Source organism: Myotis yumanensis, unplaced genomic scaffold (assembly GCF_028538775.1).
Source record: "Myotis yumanensis isolate MYYU_CA2020_CCGP unplaced genomic scaffold, mMyoYum1.0.hap1 SCAF_7, whole genome shotgun sequence".
In the NCBI taxonomy this organism is placed as follows: Eukaryota; Metazoa; Chordata; class Mammalia; order Chiroptera; family Vespertilionidae; genus Myotis; species Myotis yumanensis.
This window is the reverse complement of record NW_027223758.1, coordinates 25,916,540-25,935,721: the sequence shown is the minus strand read 5'-3', so window position 1 is coordinate 25,935,721 and position 19,182 is coordinate 25,916,540. Positions and strand designations below refer to the sequence as shown.

The 19,182-nt window shown below is 39.8% G+C and overlaps 1 protein-coding gene across 7 annotated transcripts in view; it reads left to right on the top strand.

Annotated features, from left to right (window-relative positions):
- Nucleotides 1–19,182, top strand: part of PLCB4 (phospholipase C beta 4) — a 387,002-nt gene that overhangs the window by 150,445 nt on the left and 217,375 nt on the right. For all 7 annotated transcript variants that reach the window (XR_011472111.1, XM_070419922.1, XM_070419919.1 and 4 more), the window contains one exon: nt 1,497–1,556. The gene's annotated coding sequence lies outside the window, so the exon portion shown is untranslated. The remainder of the gene's footprint in view (nt 1–1,496; nt 1,557–19,182) is intronic.

The following is a 19,182-nucleotide window of genomic DNA, read 5'->3' as shown; positions in this document are numbered from 1 at the left end:
ATATTAATACACCATTACAAATATAAATGTAATGTTGAAAACATGGTAAATGCCATGGAGGAGGCAAAGTCATAGAGGCTAACCATGGGTCAGGATGCCTGGGTTTGAATGCCAGCTCTTTGTGAATCTTGAAAACTCACCCAACTTCTATGAAATGGGAACAATCACAGTACATATACTTTAGAGTTTTTCTGTGGATTAAAATAAATAGGATGCAATCCATACTTAGAGCCTGGGCCTTACTAAATATTCACTAAATCAGTAACGTAAATGTACATGCTGCTTTACGGTATATTCTCTAATTTTGTATATGTAAAATGGAACATTCCTTTCTATAGAAACTTTGGAATTAACTGGATTTTTTTTTCAATTTAAATTTACAATTTCATAGTAAAATATTCCAGAATGTTTAAATGTTAGGTTAAAATACAAAGACCCTTTTTTATGTTCCTGCAATATAAGTTCTTGAGAGGCAGCCGCACCGAAGAGTTTTTTGTTATCTGATATGTTTTTGCATACACTAGTAACAGTGTTCTTGTCTGTTTAGATTAGTGAGATTTATTTTAGCACATGGGGGTCATAGCATACATATTTATATACTACTTGAGTTTTTTTAAAAAAATTAATATTATGACCTGAGAATTTTTTTCCATATCTTTCTACATAGACTTTGTTTTGGTTCACTATTTTTCTTTTTAATTGCATTGTCTTGCAAGATAGGGAGGTACCATTCTATATGGGATCTTACTGTAGACATATCCATATGTAGATAATGATTTTCACAAAACCCCAATTCAAGTTATAGAGACATCATCTTCCCAGGTCTCAATTGCTGTTTTATCTGCTTCTATTTTCCCAGGTGGAAATTGGCTTCCTTTTACTTCTATGTATTTCAGACACGTCCTAGAATTCCCCCTGTGCCCCATCTTGGAAAGATCTTGAAATCTAAACGTCAGTCAACCAGAAATCCAATGTCAAATCCAGAGTCTGCATAAACAACTTATAAAAGACAATGCAGAAGTACACATAGAAAATGACTCCTGGTAGATAGATGCAATTCATTGTAAATCTTTCCTTTTCAGCAGTGCTCTTCTTTGAAAGGACAAACTGTTTCTTACAATTACAGGTCATCTGAGAGCATTTTACTGTTAATCAGGAAAATACCATTTTATCAATTTTAGAAGATTTTCAATAACCATGTCCTTCAATGGCTACTTAATTATTCTGATAGGTTAAAAAGGTAAATTGTAGATCAGCAGCTTAGTAGACAGGGTGTGTAAATGCTATAGGCTGGGTATAGCACAATATTACTGATTTAATGACTATGTTTTTGTCATCTATTTAGAAATGTCACTAATTTATTAATGTGTCTTTCTGATGTATTCTTTAAAGTTATAGATTCTGATTTTGAAATGCAAAGGGCTGTTTCTTTCCATGAGATTTTGACAAGGTCTATACATTGATGTTTCTCTGGTCTGTGTCTGCTTGCTTCACAGAAGACGGCGCTGGGAGCTTGACTGAGCAGACATCACTTGCAGTTGGTCCAGAGCTGTCTGGTGAGTATTCTGCACACTGTAGTAAAGAGTTGCTAGTTGCTGGGTTCTAGAACTTTCAGGCTGATGTACCATGCGAAGTACTTCTCAAAACGGATTCACAGACATTTTCCTTCATGTGATGGAGGATTGCTCTCCTGGCATTTTCTAGATTCCAGTTTATTCATTCCACCAACCCAGGGCATGTCACCTTTTACTAGATTTCTACTTGCTATCTCGTAATATTGCCTACATTTTATTTATGTTACTGGTCTCTGCAATTCTTTCTGAGGAGAAATGTGTGACTTGTTTTCAATCCTGTGCAGATATGTTTATGAAGATTCCCACAGATGTGTAAAAACACGACCATGCTCATTGTCAGCTAGAATTCACTCTCCACTTTGTGGGAACTATCTGTGGAAAGATGTGAATAAATTCTCCCAGTGTCCCTCAGAAGTCCCATTTTACAAACCTTTGAAGAAATGCTAAAATGGGAAACAAATATCTTTATCTGGTCAATTTTTATTTATAACCTATAACTTGCCATTGCTTAATGCTGGAGCCAGAATCATAGTGAATATGAGAGACAGTTCTTGTCTGACCCCTTAATCAAATTGCTATTTTGTAATTGCTGTTGTAGATAAAAAAATGGACTATGTATCATTTCTTATTTCAAGGGACAAGCAGTCATTTTATAGTGATCACATGGAAAAGATCACCAGCAACCTCACTGTTCATCCCGACAGGTAGCTTCAGGTCCCAGGCATTTAACATCAGTCTTATTTTCTTGGCCGCGTGCATGTCAAGTCAGACACTCCATTACCTTCTGGCAGGGCCTGGGGCAGATTTTCTTCCGGCCTTTCTGTGAGGGGCGGGAAGGATCACACTTCTCTTAGTGATCAGCATTTAATGATGACACAAGCATATCAAGAAAGTAGATTTATTATCGGATGCTCCTACCTATTTTTAGTCAAGTGCACTATACTTTCCTTGTTCCCCAAGGATGATTCATAAACCATGTTTTAGCAGGCAAACCAGAGTTGGGGGTAGGAAGGGAGCTGAAGAATTCTTTAGGAACTCTAAATCAGTATAGATGTGACATCTCCTTTTTAGTCCTTTTTGTTACATTTTTCTGGACTATGCACTTTCTCTGCATAATAGTTGTACTACCCTTGCAAATAGGTAATTCTTCATCGGCTGTATTAGGAATGATTCCTATTAAGAATTGTGTGCTTAGTGAAAGTAAACACTTGATTCAAGAGTCCAAAAAACAAATAAAACCCAACCACCAGAGCTTAGAAGGTGATTGTATATTAAGTGGAATAAATGTCACGTATTTGATTTTACAAAGACTTTGGGTGACATCAGATCCTGGAACGGCTAACAGTCTGTGGGCTTCCCTTGGCTCCCCAGAGCGAATGGGACCTGATTGGATCTGGTGCCCCACAAGTCACCAGGTTGTTGTCATCTTTGTGTTAGTCTTAGCCTCCTCCTAAAGAAAGAATTCTCCTGTATTTCTCACTGTCCTCTCCTAAAGACAAGAACATTCTACTCTAGCAATGTTGTGTTATTGGATAGCTTGTATTTTGGAGATTTTTAAATATTGAACTGAATCTGATTTTTTTTTATAATATCTTCTCATACTCATAATTGGAAACATCTAGACCGAAGCACTTTTCTGGTTGTGTCTTGAACACCTGTTTTATTTCCTCATGATTCCAACAGTGGATTGTGCATTAGTTCCAAATGGTATTTTTTTTAGGACTATCCTATATAATAAAAGCCTAATATGCAAATTGTCCCCTCGGGTGGTTGTTCAACTGGGAGTTTGACCGGGAGTACCTCTCACTATGATGGGCGCTGACCACCAAGGGGCGGCACGGAACATGGCAGGTGTTGGAGACTCGGCACTGGCAGTGGGCGGCAGTGGAGGCACTGCTGGCCTCAATGGGTCCTGACGACAGTGGGAGTGCAGTGGGATGTTGGAACAGGTGAGCGGGCAGTGCCAGGCCAAGGGGGAGTACCAGGTGGGGCTGTGAGCCTGCGGGTGCCAGCTGGGGCCTGATCCCCGCAGGCCACCCTGAGGGACCCCACTCGTGCACAAATTCATGCACTGGGCCTCTAGTTTCCTAGTTTCATCTATAATAGGCATTCAGAATATATTTTAATTCCTGTAATGGCAAAATGTGTATTTTAGATCTTGCTTATTTATGTGTCATTCAACTTAACTTTTTATCAGTGTTAGGCAATAAACTCCTAAAAGAGAAAAATATTTATATTGAGGATAAAATGAATATTTGGGGATGAATCCTTCTTACCCTTATGTCTGGCTTCAGAATGACTTGGTAAAGAGGAATTTATTAACCTGGTCAAACCAAAGGCTGTCTTCAAGTTTCATGCAAAGAAAGAAAACAACCCTGATACGTCTCTCCTGTAGTTCAGTTTGGAAGATGTATTATTCTTTTGAAAAATTTACCCACTATTGGGGTCTCTTTTTTCTTTTCTGAATGATTTTGAATTGTTTCTATTAAGAATTGATTATGTACAGAATTTATAACATGACTGTCAGGTATAACACTCACCAAACTTTCATGTTGACTCCTCTTTGTTTTTACCTCTGCTTTGGAGCCTTACACACCATCTTGATGATTCTCATGCCTAGACATATATGTGTTGTGCCAGCATTAGCATCGTTTTTCTAGATCTGAGACCTAGGTTTTGGGCTACTTCAATGGTCTTTAGCAACAAAGATTCTTCTTACTAAATCGTGAAGAGTGCAGTTGCTTTAAATTGTGATATGTTCTAGAAACTCTTATACACGGAACAATAATCAGGCTTCGAGTCTCCTTAGAGCCCATTCATGATGACAGGAGTCTTGGGTTGAGCTCCCCAGAAGCAGACCTGAGAGATGCGGATCTCTGCATGAGTGTTTCATTAAGGCAGGGCTCCCGGGAGAAACTAGTGAGTTTCAGATGGAAAGGGAAAGGGGAAAATCCGAGCAGAGGGATTCCTTGAGCACAGTCCCTGCCTCAGGCTGATCCCTGGGGCAGCTTTGGAGCATAATTGCTCCTGAGAGTCTGTTTCTTCTGCTCAAGGTAAGGGGGTAGGCTTTTCAATTCTGACACCAGCTGGAGGCTGGTGGAAGAGGGGCTGTAAACTTGGGAGCCCTTGGCTTTGCATCTGCAGGTGAAAGTAGCTCCCATTGTTGAAGGGTGTCCCCTTAAAAAAACTTGCCAGTACCATCTCTTAGAAGCAAAGCATGACTAAGCTGGGATGTGAGCACATAGGACAGTTAAAAGGGACCCAGTGGCATCTGGACAGGACACGGGAGTGTCTGCTCTGCCTAGCCCCATGCCATTTCACTCATATCCTCACCTCCTATAGGCACATTTTCATCCCTTACACCAGCGATTTTCAACCCTTTTCATCTCACAATTCACAAAAACTAATTACTAAAATTCTGTGGCACACCAAAAAATATTTTTTGGGGGCTGATCTGACAAAAACCAATAGGTATCATTTTGATCCATTCACCCTGGGTGGCTATTGTTGTGCTGGCTGTTGTCATTTTTGTATTTGACAATCTAAGTGAAAAGAGGTGCGTGCCCTGACTAAACAGTCAGATATTGCATGTTTTAAAAATTCTTGAGGCACACTGGTGTGTCTCTTGCTGCACACCGTTTGAAAATCGCTGTGTTAGACCATTTCCAGGTGAAAGTTTAGCACTCTCAGAAGCTCTATGAATTCATCTTCTCCCCTTGAGAAGGTAATGAGCTGCTGCTTCAAATATCCGAGTCTTAAAGTGTTTCCAGTTTGAGAGACACCCAGGTTATTTTCCGTGAGTAGAATTGTTGTGTATTTGTTAGAGTAAAAACAAATAACATCTGAAATTCCAAAGCTTTCCTTAAATGAATATCATTATGGGTAATTACTTCAGTGCCCTGAAAAAGAGGCAAGGGTATTGTCTGATTGTATGACTGGCAATTAGTCTTGCTAGAAACATAGGTACTCACTCTGTTATTTTTCATTCTCATCTCTTTGAACCATCTTTTAATACTTTATTTTCTAAAGTTTCCCCTTGGCCTTTGAAAGTATTTTCACAAACTTTTCAGGGAAATATATAGTGTTTCTTTGGGCACCTTCAATTCAGTATAGAACAAAAGTATGGTCCTGTAGAAATATGTGAGCAGTATGTCCAATTTAAAATTTTCTTGTAGCCCTAGCTGGTTTGGCTCAGTGGATAGAGCATAGGCCTTTGGACTGAAAGGTCCTGGGTTCAATTCCAGTCAAGGGCACATGCCTGGGTTTCAGGCTCAATCCCCAATAGCGGGGTGTGCAGGCGGCAGCCAATCAATAATTCTCTCTCATCATTGATGTTTCTCTCTCTCCCTTCCTCTCTGAAATCAATAATATATATATCTACACTAATAAAAGAGAAACATGCAAATTGGTGTCACTTCACTATGCCCACCAGCCAATCAGAGTGACTATGCAAATTAACCCAAACAAAGATGGCAGTTAATTTGCATACGCAGGCACGGAGCGGAGACTGAAGACTGAAGAGGCTTGGCTTCTCTGCTGCAGCCGGACCAAAGGCCTGGGTCCCAGGTGCCGGAGGAAAACTGGTGCCAGCAGCCAGGGGAAGGAAGGCCTATTGCATGAATCTTTGTGCAACGGGCTTCTAGTATATATATAATTTTCTTGTAGCTTCATTAAAAAAGTAAAAAGCATGGATGGACCTGGAAACGTTATGCTAAGTGAAATAAGCCAATCTGAGAAAGATAAATATCACATGATCTCACTTATTTGTGGAATCTAATGAACAAAATGAATTGACCAATAAAATAAGGCCCGAAGCATGGAGGCATGGAACAGACTGACATACCTTGATGTGGGGTTGGGGGGATGAGAAGAGATAAACCAAAGAACTTATATATTTATATGCATAGCCCATGGACATGGGCAATAGGGTAGTGAAGACTTGGGGGAGGGTAGAGGATGGGAGGAGAGGGCTAAAGGGGGGAGTGGGATATCTATAATAATATCAACAATAAAAAATATACTGATGAAAGAAAGTAAACAAATAGGTTTTTATATCACCTTGAGCTGGAGGCTGGGAAGCCTAAGATCACAGTTGAAATTAATGTTAATAGTATATTTAGCCTAGCATACCTAATTATTATCATTTCAATGTTATCAATGAGATTTTACATTTTTCTTTTACATCTTTCTGGTGTGTATTTTATATTTATGACAGATAGCAATTCAGACTAACCATATTTCATGTGCTCAGGAGCCACATTTGGCTAGTGGCACTGTAGTGGACAGTGCCACTTCAGAATGTTATAGAGAAACTCTTGTAGGAGGCTTACTTCCTTTGAGATAAGGCTTTGTTCCTGAATCTCCTGAATCTCCCAGCCTGGTGACTCTACTCAGTAAAGAAATGAAACGGCACTGCTGTCCTAAAGAAATGAAACAGCACTGCTGTCCAAAGACAATGAGCTCATCTGTCCTTGATGAGCCATTACTGCTTGTAATTTGAACTTAATACCCTGTCTGCATGAATTAAGATTAAAGTGATTAGGTTTGGCAGCTAAGTCACTGGGAACTCTCAGGAGTGCAGATTCGAGGATCATTTATTGGAAGAAAGTGGGTCTTCGGTGAAGGGTAAAATGTGGAAAGATCTCAAAGAGGAAAGAGGGCATCTTAGGCAATAGAAAAAATATATCTGTATGTAATGCATGTTGGGAGAGGAGGTTCTAAGAAAAGTTGGGGTACTTGCTTGTAAACTTGATGAGGCTGGAGTGCAAAATATACAATAAGAAAGGTAGTTAATAGCTAGATTGATACCAGGTTCAAAGACTCTGGTTTTGCAGTATATGAAGTGAAGTAGCACCAGGATCCGATCTAGTTATATGTTGGGGTCTGTTTTAGTTATTTATGCTTGTGTAAGAAATCACTCTAACATGTAGTAGCTTGAAACAACAGCAGTCACCCTTCACCTCTCACTTCTTCTGTGGGTCAGGGGTCTGCAAGATCGCTGTTGGGCAGTTCTGGCTTGAGGCAGTTGTATTCAGTTGGCATCTAAGGCTGAGGGAGCACAAGCCTGGAGCAGCTCACGGCTGGCTTCTCTCTCTCTCTCTCTCTCTCTCAACACATTCTCAATATTTCTCCATGGGGTCTCTCTTCATAGCCTGCTGTGGGCTTCCTCACAGCATGGCAGCCTCAGGGGAATTGGACTGCTATGTGGCTCCAGTGTGATTGTTCTGGTCATTAAGGTAGAAGCAGCATCATTTATGACTTGACCTTGGAAGTCATACTGCATCCTTTGCATCATTATTTGGTTACAGGTGAGTGACAAGCCTGCCCACTTTCAAGGGGAGGATACTAAAAAGCCCACCTCTCAGCGGAAGGAGTTTTAAAGTTACTGTAGGAAGAGAAAGTTGGAAATATCTTCTGCCACAGGGACTGTCTCCACTGTCACTGCGATACACATCTTGCCCTCTTTAGCCATTTTGGGAATGCTCTAGCCAGGACTCACCATTTCTTCCTGGACACACTTCTGCACAACGAGTCTCTCTTCTTGCTAGACTGGGCCCTTAAGGGGATCTGAATCTTCTGCTTAGGCAATGAATGGCCAACTGAGCTTCTTTTCCCAAAGTGATTAGAAGGAGAAGGAAAGGTATAGGACCAACACCATGACTCTTGAAAGATAACTTTTCTAGCATTTGCTAAGGCAGCATTCTGCCAACTCCTTTTCTTTCTGATTTTCATAGGAACATTTTTATCTTTTGCCAGAATCCTGTCTTTACCTCAGCTGGGGCCTTGAGACTAGGTGCATAATGAACTTTCACTTTTTTTCTCCCTCTTTCCTCTTGCAAAGTCACAACCTTCAACTAGAAAGGATTAACATGTAATGAAGTTATTGAATTCTGCAACTTATTTACTATGAAATCCATTTAAAAAAGAGCTGATGGATAGATAAAGAATGGATCAACGGTTAGATATTCAAAAAAGCGAAGCAGTAAGAATATGTTTGTTGGCTGTAAAAACCACCAACTTCATTTTTAAAATAAACTGTTAGAGAAGGAAAGTATATACTGAGATATATTGGTGGGAGGAATGATCGTTTTCTACTCCAGCAGACACTTAAGGCATGCTATATTTTAATCTAAAAAATGTTTCAACACAAACTTTTAAAAGTATGTGTTCATGATGTTACTTGTTCTTGTTTGTTTCCCAAAAGATTTGAAGAAACTAGCAAAGGACTAGCAGTCCAATGTAGGACATTTCAGTTGTTTCCCTTATATTTCTTAGTTTCTTCAACTGGGCTTTTCACATGTAGCTTGTGAGTACGCTACTGTTGAAGTCATTATGGTAGAAAATTGCTTTTGTGTCATTTCCCCAGGGCCCCTGTGATTGTGACAGCAAGAACTTCTTATTCTAAAGACAGAATTTCTCATCCCTTCACATGTTTCATTCTCTCCCATTTTGACTCGGGCACCCTGAATCCTTTCCAAATCTAAAATAGGGATTTTTTTCATCCGCAATGGAAATGTTTGTTTGTTTGGTCTGTGTCTGTAAGAGGGAAGGAAAAGAAATGCACAAATTCAATTTAGCTCTCTGTTGACTTTATTTTCTTTTTATTTATCAATAAACTGTCGAAAGCCGGTGGACACTGTTGCATTTGAGAAGTTTTGATTTATTTTTCGGAAATAAAAGAGGAGCAGCATCTGGTCTTGACTGTCCTCAGGTGGGGAAGGGCAGCTGCTGAGGCCTGAAGACTAAAATTAACCCTCCCAGGAGAGAAGCCAGCCAGTGACCTTGGGCCATAACCACCTTGAAGATCAGCTGCTTCATTCCTGGCCATATTTGTGGTCTGTGGGAAGAATCAAGTGTCACAAAATCAGGAAGAAAGCAGTTTGAGGAGGACCTCAGTACCTCTGTGGTGAAAGAGCTGACATGATCCACTGACCCTTCCCATATGGCGGGAGGATGTGTGGTTTTACAGTGAGCGTTCAGGTAGCTGGCAGAAGGCAAAACTCATAAAACATAAGCAGCAAGAAACTGATGCAGAGTAGTATGTTTATACTCCTCAAATAATAATACAGAGGTCTAGAATTTGGATATTTTATCTTTGGAGATATGTTAAAGAGCTCCTATTGAGCTAATAGAAAAATAGAAAACCCAGTGGTTGAGCATCGACCAATGACCCAGGCAGTCACTGTTCCATTCCTGGTCAGGGCACATGCCTGGGTTGTGGGCTTGATCCCCAGTAGGGGGCGTGTAGGAGTCAGCCGATCAATGATTCTCTCATCATTGATATTTCTATTTTTCTCTCTCCCTACTTCTCTGAAATAAATAAAAATTAAAAAAAGAAAAAGAAAAGTAGATGTCAAACACACTTCCCGCAATCAATTAGAAGTTTCTGGAAAAACCAATGATGCTCCTAGTGACTTATAATTTCTCACCTGTCTGGATGCATTATGGCGTGGTAGGAAGTATTTCATTGGTTTTTGTAAGTATTTGCAAGGAGATGGTGCATTTATAGGATCTGTCTTGTAAATATCCAGTATGTTCACTCCCATTTCTCTTTCCCGTGGACATTCATGATACTCAGAACTAATTTCTGGTTAAGTTGCCTCTTTGTTCAACTCAGGAGCTTCCTGCTCTTTGTCTATACAGATGTAAAGCAGTAAAGGGTCTGCAAAGGCCTGGCACTGAGGCGTTCCAGATACCACACTGTCCTCACTTTAAGGACCTTCCACCTAATAGTGCTCTGCCCCCTAGCACTTTACAAAGTGACATTTCTGGGGATTCTGGACTACACACAGCTGCTGCTGTTCTCTTAGGAAGACCATCCCTGTATCGAACCGCCTGCTCTGCATGTGTTGACGCTATTGCTACTTCTTCCCGCCACCCACGTTCACCAGCACGGTGACTCCCCTGGTGCTCATTTCTGCCATTCCTCAGGGCTCCAGTCTTACTTAAAAACCCAGGCAACTTTGCCTGCTGCATCTTTTATCCTTCCTTCTGCCTGTTTTCTTTTTTTTAATTGAAGTGAAATTCACATAACAAAAATGAACCATTTTAAAATGAACAATATAGTACATTTACAGACTTATGCAACCATCACCTCTATTTAGTTCCAAAATATTTGCATCACACCAGTTAGCAGTTGCTCCCTCCCCACTTCCCCCATCTCTAGCCCCTGGCAATCACCAGTCTGACTTCTGTTTCTATATATTTACCTAATTAGGATGTTTCATATAAATGGAATCATAGAATATTTGATCTTTTGTGTCTGTCTTCTTTCACTAGCCATAATGTTTATAAAATCCATCCATGCTATAGTATGTTTCAGTACTTCATTTATTTTTATAGCTGAATAATAATGTCCATTGTATGTATATCCCACAATTTGTTTATCCATTCATCCAGTAATGGACATTTGGGCTGTTTCCATCTTTTGGCTATTATGAATAGTGCTGCTGTGGACATGTGTATATATGTATTTGAGTCCTTCTTTTCAATTGTTTGGGTATATACCTAGGAATGGAATTTGGGTTATATAGTAATCCTGTGTTTAAAATTTTTGAAGAATTGCAAAACTGTTTTCCATAGTAGCTGCACCATTTTTCATTCCCACCAGCGATGTATGAGAGTTCCAGTTCCTCCATATCCTTGCCAACACTTATTTTCTGTTTATTGTAACCATCCTACTGGGTGTGTGCCGGGGTCCAATCCCAGCAGGTCCAGGGGTCCCCAAAGGTGTGGACGGAGTCGGCGAAGAAGGAATGACACGAAGACAGCCTTCAGTTGGTCAGCAGCCTAGTCAGGACCTATAGCCAGGATCTCCAGCCAAAGTTCTGGTCGGAGTTCTGGTTAGGAACTGATGAGGATCTGACCTTTATTGTCTTATTACATCCATATTTATACCAGCCGATCCCAATCCTGTCAATTTCTATTACAAGGGTTAAGGTGTTTCTCATCTCCATTCCAGGGAGTAAAGACCATGTAGCTTAACTACCCGCCTGGCACTTAATTAAGGGGTTGTATCCCCTCCCTAACCTCAGGGAAAGATCCCCACCTGGGGAAACAACCTTTCTCGGAGAGGTGACCTTGGTTAAAACACATGGCGCTAAAGGGAGCAAACATATTAAAAACAGTATGCTATATATGCCAGGTCCATTGAAACATATGCTGTGTAGATATTTCTTTCCTGCAGCGACTGTGTCAAGCAGCAAGGATGGACCGGCTTCCGGCAGGTGTGAAATGCTATCACATATGATTCTGATTTGCACTCCCTGATGCCGAAGGATCTTGCTCATCATTTCATGTGGTTGTAGACATTTGTATACTTCCTTTTCTGTCATATATATTCAAGTCCTTTATTCATTTTTTTTTAAAGTGGGTTGATTGCCTTTTTGTTACTACATTGCAAAATTTCCTTACATATCCTGGGTACTTGGCATTTATCAGATATGTCACTTATAGATACTTTCTCCCATTCTGTAGGTTTCTTTTTCACTTTCTTGATAATGCCTTTTGATACACAAAAGTTTTTAATCTTGATGATGTTGACCTTACCAATTTTTTGGTTGTTGTTGTTGTTGCTCTTGCTTTCATTGTCATTTGCCAAACTCATGGTTATGAAGAGATTTGCACACCTGTGATTGTAGTCAGAATAACTTGGTTTTCAGGGTTTGGCAGGAGCTCAGAGCATTGCTGTAAAGATACAGTTCTCATCTGATAAAAACAAACAAACAGACCACCAATACCACCAACCCAAACCCCATGCTCTTAGAGAGTGCCTGATACAGAATAAGTGCTCAGTTAATGGTAGCCATTACTTTTACTACACATACCAAAGAAGTGGTGCTTCATGGTTGTTCCATAGATCAGCTCTTTGTCAGATTTCCAGATTACAACCTAGTGCATCTGCTGTGTCTCTAGTGCATCCACTGTGAGACTTTGTTTCCCAACGTGAGCAGAAAGACTAGCAACAGTAAAATCCCATGCAGCAGGTACAGCAAGGAACTCCTCTACTTGGATGTGTGCTTTCAAGTCAATTAGAAGGGCGACTATCTGCCATTTTCAGCCACTAGAACAGACTCAGAAATTCTGCAAACAAAGGGTGGGTTTTAGGACGCTGTGTAACCAGCGAAAGGGCTCTTGTGTCTACTTGTGCTTATTGCCTTTCGGAGGTTATGGTGGAGCAGGGAAGCCAGGAACTAAAGCACATGTGAGGAGACAGCACATGTTAACAGCGATTCCCTCTCGGGATGGCTAAAGTTTCACCTCCTCATTTAATTTTATATTTTTCCCCAAAGGCATTGAGCTTATCTTTTTTTTTTTTTACTTCATTTGATATCTTTAATACAGTAATTAAAAAATAAATATGAATTATTTGTGTTTAAAAGTTTTTTTGAAATTAAGAAAGAAATTATCAGAGTGATTATCAGGGGGAAAAAGCTGGGAAACTACTGCAAATTTTTTTTTTCACAAGCAGTATATTATTCAGCTAGAGGTGCCATAACAAAGTATCACAGACTGTGTGATTTAAACAGCAGAAATTTATTTTCTCACAGTTCTGGAGGCTAGAAGTCCAAGATCAAGGTGTCATATGGTTAGTGTTTACCATGTATCAGGCATTGTTCTAAGTACTTGGAATTAAGCAGTGAACAAGATATATCCCTGGTTTTATGGTCTTGCCTAAGGCTTTTCTTCTTGGCTTGCGATGGCCACTTTCTTACTGTTTCCTCACATGGTCTTTTCTCTGTGCTCACACATCCCTTGTGTCTGTTTGTGTGTCCAAAGTCTCTCTTCTTATAAGGACACCATTCAGATTGGATGAAGGCCCACCTCTCTAAAGGCCCTATCTCCAAATACAACCATGTTCTAAAGTTATTGGAAGTTAAAGATTTAACATATAAAATTTGGGGGAGACACAATTCAGCTTATAACAGGCAGCATAGGGATAAAGGCCAGAATAGATAGAATAGGAATCAACCCAGAAAAGTGGGTCAAAGTTCAAAGCCACAAAGAAAGAGGAAAAGTTATTGGAGAGGAATCTGTATATTGTGAATGGTAGAGACACTATGGCCTTAGTTGTACCAGGTAGCTTTTGCTGCATAACGACTATCCCAAAAAATGTTCTGGCTTAAAACAACAACTGTTTATTAAGCTCACAATTTAGTGGGTTGGCAATTTGGCCTGACCTTTTCTGGGAAATCCTACTGATCTCCATTGGGCTCACATATGTGTGTCTGGTCAACTGCTGAACATATTTATGACTGGCTCATTTAGAATGGCTTTAGCTGGAATGGCTCATTTCTCCTCCATGTGCCTTTTGACTTCCAGCAGGTTAGTTTGGGCTTGTTCACATGGCAGTAACAAAGTATGGAGAGAGAGAGAGAGAGAGAGAGAGAGAGAGAGAGAAACACCCACCACCATTTCTGCCACACTCTATTAACCAAGCAACAGGCCAGCCCAGACTTAAGAGGTGAGGAAATAGACCCTTCACTTACTTACTAGTAGGTGAGCTATAGTAGCTACAGTTGGGTAAAATTAATGGGTCATGTTCAATGCTGGATGCAATGCAAAGGAGTAAAGAAGGGATCATGTATTCACATCAACCAGAGTGTTTGAAAAGTGGGTAAATGTTTTATGTATACTCTACAAGTTCTAGAAAAAACAAAAGTAAGAACAAGAGAATAACAGTCTCAAAAGTATTTGGAGAGTAAACAATCAGATAGTAAACACACTGAGCTCTAGCCCTCACTGTCATATCCATATTCATATGCCATGCTGGCATGGCTTTCAAAATAGTGTCCAAATCTGCCTACTTCTCTTCAGCACCAACACTGGCACTCAGGTTTAAGCCACCATAGTCCTTTTTTCCTGGGTTCATCCAATAACCTCCTAACTGGCTTATCTGCTTTCAGTCTCATTTTTGATATTTCTATCTTTTAAGGAATGGGAAGTTATTGATAGGCATGATCTGATTTATGATTTAAGAAATAACTTTTGCAAGAGGGAATGAATTGAGGGTGTTGAGATGAAAATGAGATTGAAAGCAGATAAGCCAGTTAGGAAGTTATTGGATGAACCCAGGAAAAAAGGACTATGGTGGCTTAAACCTGAGTGCCAGTGTTGGTGCTGAAGAGTAGGCAGATTTGGACACTATTTTGAAAGCCATGCCAGCATGGCATATGAATATGGATATGATAGTGAGGGAAAAGGAGGCATTAAAGATGACTCCTAAGGTGCCAGGTTGAATAATGGGTGAGAAATATACTGATATAGGAAAAACTAGGTGGGGAAACATGGGAAGACGAGAGGGGAAAAAAATCAAGTGTTCTGCTTTAAACTTTAAACTTTAATATGCTTAGTAAGTATTCAAGTGTAAATGTCAAGTAAGAAGTTGGGTATATGAGTCTGGAACAGTTGGATAAATGAGAGCTAGGGATGGAAAAGTATATAATGGAAATATAGGTGGCATTTTAAAACTTGAGACTAAAGCAGTTCACCTAGGAAGAGAGAATGCACAGAGAAGATACCCAGATCACTCCAACATGCAGAAGTTAAATGCAGTAAAAGAGATCATGATTGAGGACAAGTAGCTAGTGAGACCAAGAAAAATAAGGATTCTAGCTAGTGTGGCTCCATGGTTGAGCATCCACCTATAAACCAGGAGGTCATGGTGCAATTCTGGTTAAGAGACATGCCTAGATTGTGGGCTCGATCCCCAGTAGGGGGCATGCAGGAGACAGCTGATTGATGATTCTTTCTCATCATTGATATTTCTATCTCTCCCTCTCTCATCCCCTCTCTGAAATCAATAAAAACAGTTAAAAACAAAAAAGAAAAATAAGGAGAGTGTGGAATTGCTATCTCCAAGAGAAGAGAATGTTTCAGGAAGGAAAACCTGGTTAACTGGGTCAAAACTGTTGAGATAGTTAATGAGGGCAGAAAGATGACCATCAAATTTCACAATAGGGAGGTCACTGAGGACCTTGTCAAGAAGGGAGAATTCTAATTGGAGTGGTCTGAGGAGAGAGACAGAGATGAGGAACTGAAGTGGATTTATGTTGACACTTCTAAGAAGTGGGTTAGAGGCAGTATTATCATAAAAAAAAAGGTGCATAGGGAAGGCAGACTAGAGGTTTGAAGAGACCACATGAAATAATTGTTTTAGAGAGTTGAAAAGTAAACGTACTAAGGAAGGATTAGTGTTCATATGAAATTTGTGGTCATTAGTTTAATGTGAAGACTGGTCAGTTTGGCTGTGAGTCTTTCTCTAGCCTAGTTCAATGCCATGACTACAATTGCTTAGTAGAAAGAGAATTAGGTGCAACCATGTGGGGAAGTTGACAAAGTGAGTATGATGGAGAGAGTGTGAGGCAATGAGTGCTTATCAAGCATGATGAACAATGGAATTTAGGATGGGTAAGAAGGGAAGGGAGGCCTGGGGACCATGATGGGTAATGAGAGAGTGGTAGAGTCATTTAAAGATTTGGAACCATGTGAGATCATCTAGGATATTATCATGGATGATAGTAGGTCTCAGTGAGATTAGCAGTTGATGGACTTGGAGTTATAATATGGTTAATGAGGGCAGAAAGATGACCATCAAATTCACAATAGGGCGGTCAACAGATAGAGAGAGGATAACAACAGATGATTGGGCAAGGAAGGGATGTTTGTACATGATTTTCAACGGGAATACAGTTGCTGGTGATTTCAAGGTCAAGCCAATGTCCATGGACATGGGTGTCTGAAGTTGGATAGACAAAGATATCACTTGAGATAAAAAAAAAAAAGCCAAGAGTCTTGACCTCACCTTTGCTTCTGTTAGGCCATAAATATGAAGATATATTGACCCATATTTTACAAAAAAATATATAATAGCATCTAAGACCCTTTGACTGCAATTGATATAAACCAACTCAATTTCAATATACCAGACTCCTCCCTTTAGTGGAAACATGACTTCCAAAACCCAACAAACTATACATGTTTTAGCCTCAGGCATCCAAAAAGACCACTCTCCCAATTCTATTTTCAAAACTCCTTGGGAAGACAAGGAATGGTGTAACATTGAGCCTGGGGTTTATTCAGGACCAATCATCCTTGGCTGGCAAAGTTCCCAGGTGTAGAGGCAGGTTGTTGGGCAGATAAGCCCATAAATGCCTCCTACAAACACCAGTTGGTTTACATCATTCAGTGGGTAAGAAAGGCTCGGGCTAGACATGCTTCATGCACACACTTTTATTGAAGAAGAATGAATGTAATTTAGACTCCACACTCCCTGTTTTTGGCCTTTTTCACTAGTGGTCTGGATCTTATTATTAACTTACCTTTCTGGTTTAGTTCAACAGGAAACTGCACAGACTGTGATTGCCTTTATCTGTTCCCAGCAAAATAACTCTGTTGCCTAGATGCCTGGTTTGTCTGTTATTTATTTGTTTATAAAATCTCTTTATTAGAGTATGACTAACATATAGTTAAAGTGCACAAATCACATGTGTACAGCTCATTGGATTTTAGTGAAGTGAATGCAACCTGAAAAAAGCAAGGTTTTCCCAATACTCAGGAGTCCCCTTATAAACCCCGTCAAGTCACTATCTCTTCCTTAAGGGTAATCTCTCTCCTGACTTCTTATACCATAGGTCAGCGATTTTCAACTGGTGTGCTACAATAATTTTTAAAGATATTTAAAAAAAAATTTTTATTAATCCTCACCCGAGGATATTTTTCCATTGGTTTTCATAGAGAGTGGAAGGGAGGTGGATAAACACAGAGAGAGAAACATTAATGTGAGAAAGACACATCCATTGGTTGCCTCCCTCGTACACTCCCAACCGGGGCTGGGGATCCAGCCTGCATCTGAGGTACATGCCCTTGACCAGAATCGAACTCAGGACACTTTGGCCCAAGAGCCAATACTGTATCCACTGAGACAAACTGGCTAGGGCCTGCAAGAATTTTTAAAACATGTAATACTTGACTATTTGGTTAGGGGCACTGACCTTATTTCTCTTAGATTGTCAATTAAAAAAAGACAACAGCAAACAATAGCTCTCCAGTGTGAGTGAATCAAAATTATACAATTTTTTTTTTGTCAGATCAGCAAAAAATATTTTTTGGTGTGCCACAGAATTTTGGCAATTAGTTTTTGTGTGCCATGAGATGAAAAAGGGTGAGAAGCTCTTGCTGTCTTGGTATTTGCACAGGAGAGCCTGGTTATGGTGAGCAGGTATGCTGGGTAAAACTGAGAACATTTAAATGATATATTGGTCTGTGCCTCCTTCCCACGCCTGACATTGTTGCTGCTGTCCCCTGCCAGAGTAAGGGAGAATCAATTTCCCACATAAAGAACTACAGGCTGCTGGTAATTATGTAATGATATGAATTGATAGGACACAGGGTTCCTTTTCTAGTGCCTGGGCCTTTTCTCTTGGTTTGGGCTTTTGTGTATTTTTTTTCAAATATGAATCTCAGGAACCTTTTTACGGGAGTCTTGCAGGGAAAAGCCTAGGCTTTAGGCTAATTGGACAAGGCAGTGTTTAATCTTTCATTTGTGTGTCTGTAATGGAGACAGCTCTTCTGATAACGGTAACAGATGCTGACTTAAGTGCTCTTCTGTCCTTTTGCAATAGACAGGACTGGGTGGTGTCAGGGTTTTCCTGGACTCATTTTGAATTCATGGGAGAGGCACTTAGTCCAGACTAGCTGGAGCATTCTACAAGAGTTTCTATGGAAACTAACAATTCAGATGATATCAACGACTGAATTCTTTTTCCTCCAAAGGTGGTTTAGGTTATATGATTATGGATAAAACTTGGCCTGGAAGAAACAAAAGAACATGGTCCTTTCTTTCCTGGGAAAGGACAGTTGAAATGTATGTTATTGACCCAACAGCATACAGATTCCTCTTATTTGTATCTATCACCCCTCATATGTCATCATGATACCTAGTTCATAATTTTTATTCTACTAAGTTCCCTAAATGATTCCCTAATGATACATTTGCTGTGTCACAGAAATACAGATTGTAGAATAATGGGTCACTCTTCTACAGTCTTATGGTCTTAAGAGAGAATGAATGACAAAGGATCAATAAGATCTTTAAAACATGGTCTTTCTGTATTATATGCATTTTTTTCCTCATGTTTCTCCACTGTATTTTATTTATTGGAGTATAACTTACATACTGGAAAATGCATACATTATAATTCAATATTTTTTTTACTTGTATATACACCCATCTAACCATTTCCCAGGTCAAGGCATATATAGGTATGTGTATGTTTAAATGACCTATAATACACACACACACACACACACACACACACACACACACACACACCAGACTTTGTTAGCTTTGTGTTGTTAAGGATCACTTTCTCATTTTCTAATTTGGACCACCATATACAACTACTCCTGTAAACAAACTGCACAACCATTCTGGGCAGCCTAATTCCCAAGCCCTCAGAGGTGCTTACTAGATAGTCACTGAATTGAATTTGAATTTAGCAGAGTTCACTAGCCAAAATGGGTTTGCATATATGTCTTGCAATTTAGAGATAATAAGGATCGTCTCCAATTCAGATCAGCTGCACTGCTAGCCATACATACATTTACT